Source organism: Hylaeus volcanicus, chromosome 5, assembly GCF_026283585.1.
Source record: "Hylaeus volcanicus isolate JK05 chromosome 5, UHH_iyHylVolc1.0_haploid, whole genome shotgun sequence".
NCBI lineage: Eukaryota > Metazoa > Arthropoda > Insecta > Hymenoptera > Colletidae > Hylaeus > Hylaeus volcanicus.
This window is the reverse complement of record NC_071980.1, coordinates 10,599,170-10,605,762: the sequence shown is the minus strand read 5'-3', so window position 1 is coordinate 10,605,762 and position 6,593 is coordinate 10,599,170. Positions and strand designations below refer to the sequence as shown.

Sequence of the window (6,593 nt, the reverse complement as noted above, 5' to 3'; positions counted from 1 at the left end):
TCAAGGGTTATTCCTAAGACGAGGAAACACTACTCTGGATAAAACTACTCCTTTATAAAAATACTTATATTCTACGAACAATGTAAGGCTCTCAGGCTCTATCTTAGGAGCTCGAGATTTTAACGAATAAATATCATCTGCAACGTAAGATGGCATTCAAGGGTTATTTCTAAGACGAGGAAACACGCTAATCTGGATAAAACTACTCCTATATAAAAATACTTATATTCTACGAACAATCTCACAGGGGTAAAAATTAATTCTGTCCCTCTATATTGAATCATTCGTAACTCTAGTTGAAATAGACTTTGGTACATTAAAATATCAACTTTCTTAATCTCTGATCAGGTCTCTATTACAATGTATCTACGCGCATAACTCGAGTCTCAACCTAATAGCCATTACAATGCATCTATGCGAGCATTGGTAGCCACCAAATTTTGCTGATTATTCTTCTACTATTACTGTAATTATTACACTTATAGTTCGTTAGGATAACGACAATACAACGATATACAAACTTCGTATATACATATACCTACATTGCAATGGCCATCGGGTTAGGGGCTCAGGTTATATAACGTACCTATAGATTCATCGTAACGAAGGCCAGGTCGAGAACCTAGAACATATAAAAACAAGACGATTAGATATTTCTACTTAAAGTTATAAAGGATTATCGAACAAAAAAAGTGCACAGAACTAATTCCTACGCCTAATACGTTCCCCTACTAAACGCACAAAACTTCTCCCGAACCGATCCACGGCGATAAATTCGTGAACGACCATGAATACATTCCACCCCCAAGCTGGTTCGACTCCTTAAGAAGAAGTGGCAGTAAAAGCGGCGAGGGCGACTTCAGGGGGTTACCAAACGCGGCTTGACCGAGTAACAATCAAATAGGCTAGCCGTCCGCGTGACTAACCCGTTGCCGTTGCTGCAGCTGCTCGCGAATTATCGATTCGCGAAAATTTCCCTTCGTCCATGGGACATGCGCGCGGGCAACGCGCGCGGCGGCAATACTCTCGACCCACGAGTTCGCAGGAGAGACCGAGAGAGAGTGAGAGAGGCGGAGAGCACGCAACGAGAAATGTCCTTGGCGTAGGATACGCCTTCGCGCGTATGCGTAGATCCGTGCGCGAGGAAACGTGCTCGCTCTGGATACCTACGACGCGGTACATGCGCCCTTGTGTCTTTAATGTCGCATCATCGGCAGGTATAGTCGCCGGAGGAGATATAGCCAGCCACCCGGGACGACGTAAAATTCAAAACAATCGTCTCGGATAATCCGTCCCGAGTAGAATCGTGCTCGTACGACGTGCGCGCGTCTGGGAGGGTCAAGAACGAAGCAATGCTTGCGATTTTTTTTCCGGTCGTACAGATCGAACGATGATTTTTGGGGGTGTACACGCGTTTCTCTAGGGAGTCGTTCCGCGGCGAGTTTGTTAGAAAATGTTTGCAATCGTCTGAGATGTGACAACATTAGAATGTAAGTTCGAAGAGGCGCTTTTGGGAGGATCGAAAGTAGGCCAACGCGCGACATTTTTTTTTCGCTCAGGATTATTAAATTTAGCGAATTATGATTTTTAGTATTCCTAGGTAGGTTTGTCGAGAGTAGTTTGAGGGTGAGTTTATGACGAAATGTTTTAGAGTGGTCGAGATACGTCAGTCGGTGTCGTGGCATGTTTTATGTGTAGGGATGGTTGCCGGTTTAAGGGGCATTTGCTCCCTGGAGTTACACACGTCCTTGCGTCTTTAATGTCGCATCATCGGCAGGTATAGCGAACCACCAGGGACGACATAAAATTCGAAGCAATCGTTTTGTCTACCTGGCGTCGAGTGAGATCTTGATTTAAGAGGCATGTACACCTGGGAGGGCGATGCTCGCCATTTCTTTCCAGTTGAACCACTAAATATCCACCACTACCACTAAATCAAATGAGGACTTTGGGCATTTATAAATGCACCTTTTTAGACTAATTCGACGGCTGTAGTATAAAATGTTTCTTAGGGACCGAGATATGGCTGTCAAAGTCGTGGCATGTTTCCACGTCAAAGTGTGAAAATAATCATAGTATGAAAACTAATAATTGCATACTTTTCCAGTAGCTAGGGTACCTCGGGATCGCTAAGCCCGTACTGTAGCTGCGTAGTCACATGCTACAGCCCCTGAGGGTTGAGAGAGAAGGCATCCACCTTTATTCGATTGTTTCTTTTCTTTTTTTCTGTTGTTCCGTTCACTTAGACCCTTCTTCATGCCTCGCCTGGATAACGACTTCGCCGTGTCTATTGCAACGACTATACGTTTCCGCCAGCACGATTGCACCGACCGTGTTTTTTCGAATCTCCGACAAATCCCCCCGATTCGAGGCACGCCGCGAGGATTTACGACGCCGGTTGGGGGATGTTCGATGCACCCTTAAGGAATCTTCCCACTTTAAACGATTCAAAATAGGGAATTGTTTCTTTGGTTTATTTTTCAATCGGTGGTATCGATGAACCCCAGTCAGAGGTTATTTCTAAAATACTTAAGTCACGTAGGATTAAAAGTAAAGGTAATGTTTGAATTTATTTTCATTGGAAGAAACTTACCAAACCATTCACCAGTTCTCCTTTGTATAGCGAAAAATATGTAAATCCTCTTCCTCGATACAACGATTTCATGGCGTTGTATCGAGGAATTCCTGTAATTGGCTCGAACAATTTTTTCCCAACGTTTCTATCCGTTCAGCGGGCTGGAGGCGATCGTTTCTCTATCGCGTTCGTCTGAAAAATTCAATCGACGGATCAAAATACGGGAAACACGGTTCGTTTTCGTCCCGGAATAAACCAAGACCCGATCAAGTATTCCGCCATCGAATATACAATTCCTGCCAGAGTCGAGTATTTTTATTAGCGAGCCCCGAGGAAACGAATCCTAAAGAAATGGAGTGCACTCTGGTCCGTTGGCGAGGAGGCTGCAAAATAATGCAGGCCTCGCGGAGGCCCTGGCGTTTAACGCGTAGCCGGATGGAAAACCTGTGTATCTTTCTCGGAAACGAGCAGATAGTCTTTCAATTTAGGAGTACATAACAATTAATTTAACCGTCGACGCTGTATTTGGTTCTCTTTAGAAGAGGGTAGGCCTCCCCGGTTGCACCTTGGGCTGCTGCAGCCTGCGAGGGAGGTAGCTGCAGCTTAACTACCGCTAAGCCACTGTTAATCGCGCTAATCTCATAGAACGATAATGAACTAACCGAATGTACAGAATCCGCGCACGAGTTAGTAGCTGTGCCGACGTGTATTCGTTTCATAATTCAAACTCGAATTTCGATCGAGCGGTACAAGGGCAGGGAATCATTTTCTACGTCTAAGGATCGTCAAGTGTGTTCGTCCTTTCATTACCTACGATACTGTAATAATGAGACTGCGGATCTTTATGGATTCATAGAAAATTTGAATGTGCAAAGAACTACAAAATGCAACAATGTCCAAGACTATTTAGGTTCAATTTTTATAGGCTAAGGAAGATTTTATTTTGGATAAAGATCCGCAGTCTAGTATATAATGAAAACACACTCTCCAAGTTAAAGTAATATTTGCGGTGGTCGCGTTAACTGGAACACCCTGTAGGAGAATACCACCTCCGTCGGCGTAGCCCCGGGGTGCCCCGAAACAATAGTCCATGCCTGGCTGAAGGCGTCCTTGTCTGCCTGTCTTCCCGTCTCTCGGACTAAAAACAACGGTACACACGCCGCCGGTTGCCTTCTGCCCCGCGCAGACCGCCCCCGCCTTCCACCACTGTCGGCGACCGTCGACTCCGCCACGTCCTCCCACCCTCTCACTCTGTTTCTCGCCGCTGCCCTGAAACCCCACCCCGATATACCCTTCGCGTCTACCCTCGAACGATTCCCACCGTGCACGCCTCGATTCTCGCGGAACACTCTTTCGTCACCGTCATCCTCCCGCTCTTCCGTTCGCCGCTCCTCTGCTCGTCGTCTCCTGTCGCTTCTTGGGGACACGAGAGGAGCAGAACGGCGGCAGAGACGGCGGGAAGGGAAGGCTGCGAGCGGGGAGAAGGGTGGGCGGCCTTTGTCGCACGTAGAGGGATAAAAAATCGGCCACCCGGAACCCAGGATGATTCCCATCGCGCTAGGGTATAGCCGCGGATGTATGGATTCGGCTACGTTCCTCCGAGATTCGAACGTTTCCGAACGACCCGAATATACGTGTATAGGTATAGGTATGCCCTTAAATCTTCGTTCTAGCATTCCCAACCCCTGGAACTGAAAATTTTTAAATCCGATGGGAGCCAGGTACTCTGTTCCCGAGGTTTGCAGATCTCTGGAACACGAAACTCATCGTACAATCGGTTTTTCAAACAGAATCTACCCTCGTTTCCTTCCCTACCCCCTTGGTATATACAAGGGAGAACGAGGAACGAATGTAAAAGTCTGCGTACATGTACCTCTTCCGTTTCTCCTCGTGTTTGTACTTGGTAGCGAGATCTCCTGCAACTTCTTTTATCCGTCGCGCACCCTTTGGACCCCGCGTGTCCCAATAATCTTCTGACTCACCGTGGCCACGGTGTGTCTGGGTGTTTTAGGGGGTTCCTCCACCCGACACGACGCCGCGCGCGTTCGTACACGCCGTCGGCTTCGATCGACGCGCGAGGTCGAGAGGCTGAGAAAGAGCCACGAGATCGGGGCACCCCCTTGGGCTTGACTTCGCGCCTCGTTTCTCCGTCGACCTAATACCATCGAGATCGTGCGGAAAAGTAGTTTGTAATTGCTCGCCGCGACCGGACGAACGTCGCCCTCCCTGATTCCTCCTGCGAGCTGTGTCGATCTTTTTTCAAACCCTCGAGCTATGCAACCCTCGCGGACGAGCAGGTAGCGGGGTGTCCGATGAGTTACAGTCCGATTCTGAACTGGACTCGTCGTAGACTGATAGGAGCCGGGTGGGACTGAAGCAGCGGATCGTTGAGCTCATTGGCTGGTCGCTGTTGGGAAAAGAAACTTGGCGATTAGGTTATAATATGGTCTACGGTTCTCGCGATGCCTAGGCTAGCATCGCTCTACGGTTGATTACGAATTTCTCGGAGTCTTTTTCTCGCAGAAATTCGTGTTAATTAGCGGTCCCATTTTAACGCGAGGCAACGAGGAAGATAATCGATCGGTTACTACAGGGATATAGATGTCGTAGGGTTGTAGCGTTTCATGTTTGCGCCTGAATTCATCAAATTGCCTCGGATTAATCTCTGGAGGGCCTCGAGCCGACGGAGGCCCCTGGGCTGTAGTCCGGAGTTGGACAGTGATTACTTTGCGATTAGATTAGTAATAATAATCACTCACAATTGTCAGGCTAATCGGTAATTATAGGGTACGATTGTAATCTGCGATAATACATTAGCGGTTGCGTCGATGTAACTGGATGATACTTTTATACTTGACGAAATAAATCAAATACGTCTGTGCTAAATACTCTTGCACCAATTATTTTCTTTTCCGCGCCTCCGATCGGCCAACGGTCACGTGTCCAGGCGTCTTGGGTCACCGCTTGACCGCGAGTCGAAGCTTATCGACCGCTGCACCACCTAGAATCAAAAAACAATTCTCCCGTTACCAAAATACCGACACAATCAATCTCCTCCCGCCTCGTATGCATAAAAAATACTCGATAATACGCTTACCCGTGAACGCGCCGAACCCTCCTTCCAAAGGTCTCGATCACGTTCGATCATCGATCGTAATTACTCGATAATCTCGAGCGGTACAAATGAAATATTTCCAAAACACCGCTCCAACCCCTAAACCTCATGTCTTAACGCGGCCCTGAGCGCAGAGCGGGATGGAGAGAGGTTGGAAAACCGCCCGATGGAGGGGGTTGTCGCGGATGCTGCGCGGGATAGGGAAGGGTAGAGAGTACAGCGTCGAGGAGCCGAAAAGCGATCCAGGGGAATGTCGCGGAGAAAGAGAGTCGAAGCGGTTGGCAAGGGCATCGAGGATCGTTGGCGGAGTAGGGGAGAGGGGCGAGGAGGGGGAATGCGAAGGGTAGAATCGAGGCGAAGGTGGCGAAGCTCCCCGGACGAGGACGGCAAAAAGGAAGATGGCGGTTCTGGCGACACTTTTCTGGCCCCGAGTACAGCGGCCCCTGGCTCTCTGGTACCGCGGAACGCGTTCTCCATCCCCTGTTAACGTCCCGTTAGGTTGGTACGCCCTTCCTCGGCGTTCGAACGAGGGCGAAATCTACTCGACGTTGATCGACGCGCCGCGGCTCCGCGTTTCCGACGAGCAGAAAGAATTCAGCCTGCGAGTTGCTTCCCTTTCGAGGAACGGAAACGGATACAACGGTTAAGGGTAGGGGCAGCGGAGGAGTGTGAGGGCGTGTGTATGTGTGTGTGTGTGTAGAAAGAGACGGAGAAAGGGGGACGACGGCATAGCGCGCGCAAGCTTTCTCCCTGCAAAAGAGATCCACCGGTGATTACGACTACCGTGGATGCACGCGTCGGAGGGAGACGGGTAGTTCGAGAGAGAAGCGCAGGGCGCGTTAGGGGCAGGGGTGGACCACGCCATGGGGTTTAGGGGGCGCGTAGATTAAGCGAAAAGTTGAC

General features: G+C 48.9%; 1 long non-coding RNA gene across 2 annotated transcripts in view; it reads right to left on the bottom strand.

Moving 5' to 3' along the window:
• The window catches only part of LOC128877208 (uncharacterized), a 1,786-nt gene extending 866 nt beyond the window's left edge, over positions 1–920 (bottom strand). The window contains exon 1 of one of the 2 annotated variants that reach the window (XR_008457212.1): positions 543–920. This is a non-coding gene — a long non-coding RNA (uncharacterized LOC128877208). The remainder of the gene's footprint in view (positions 1–542) is intronic. The other variant, XR_008457213.1, reaches the window with a different exon arrangement.
• Positions 921–6,593: the final 5,673 nt, after the last annotated feature.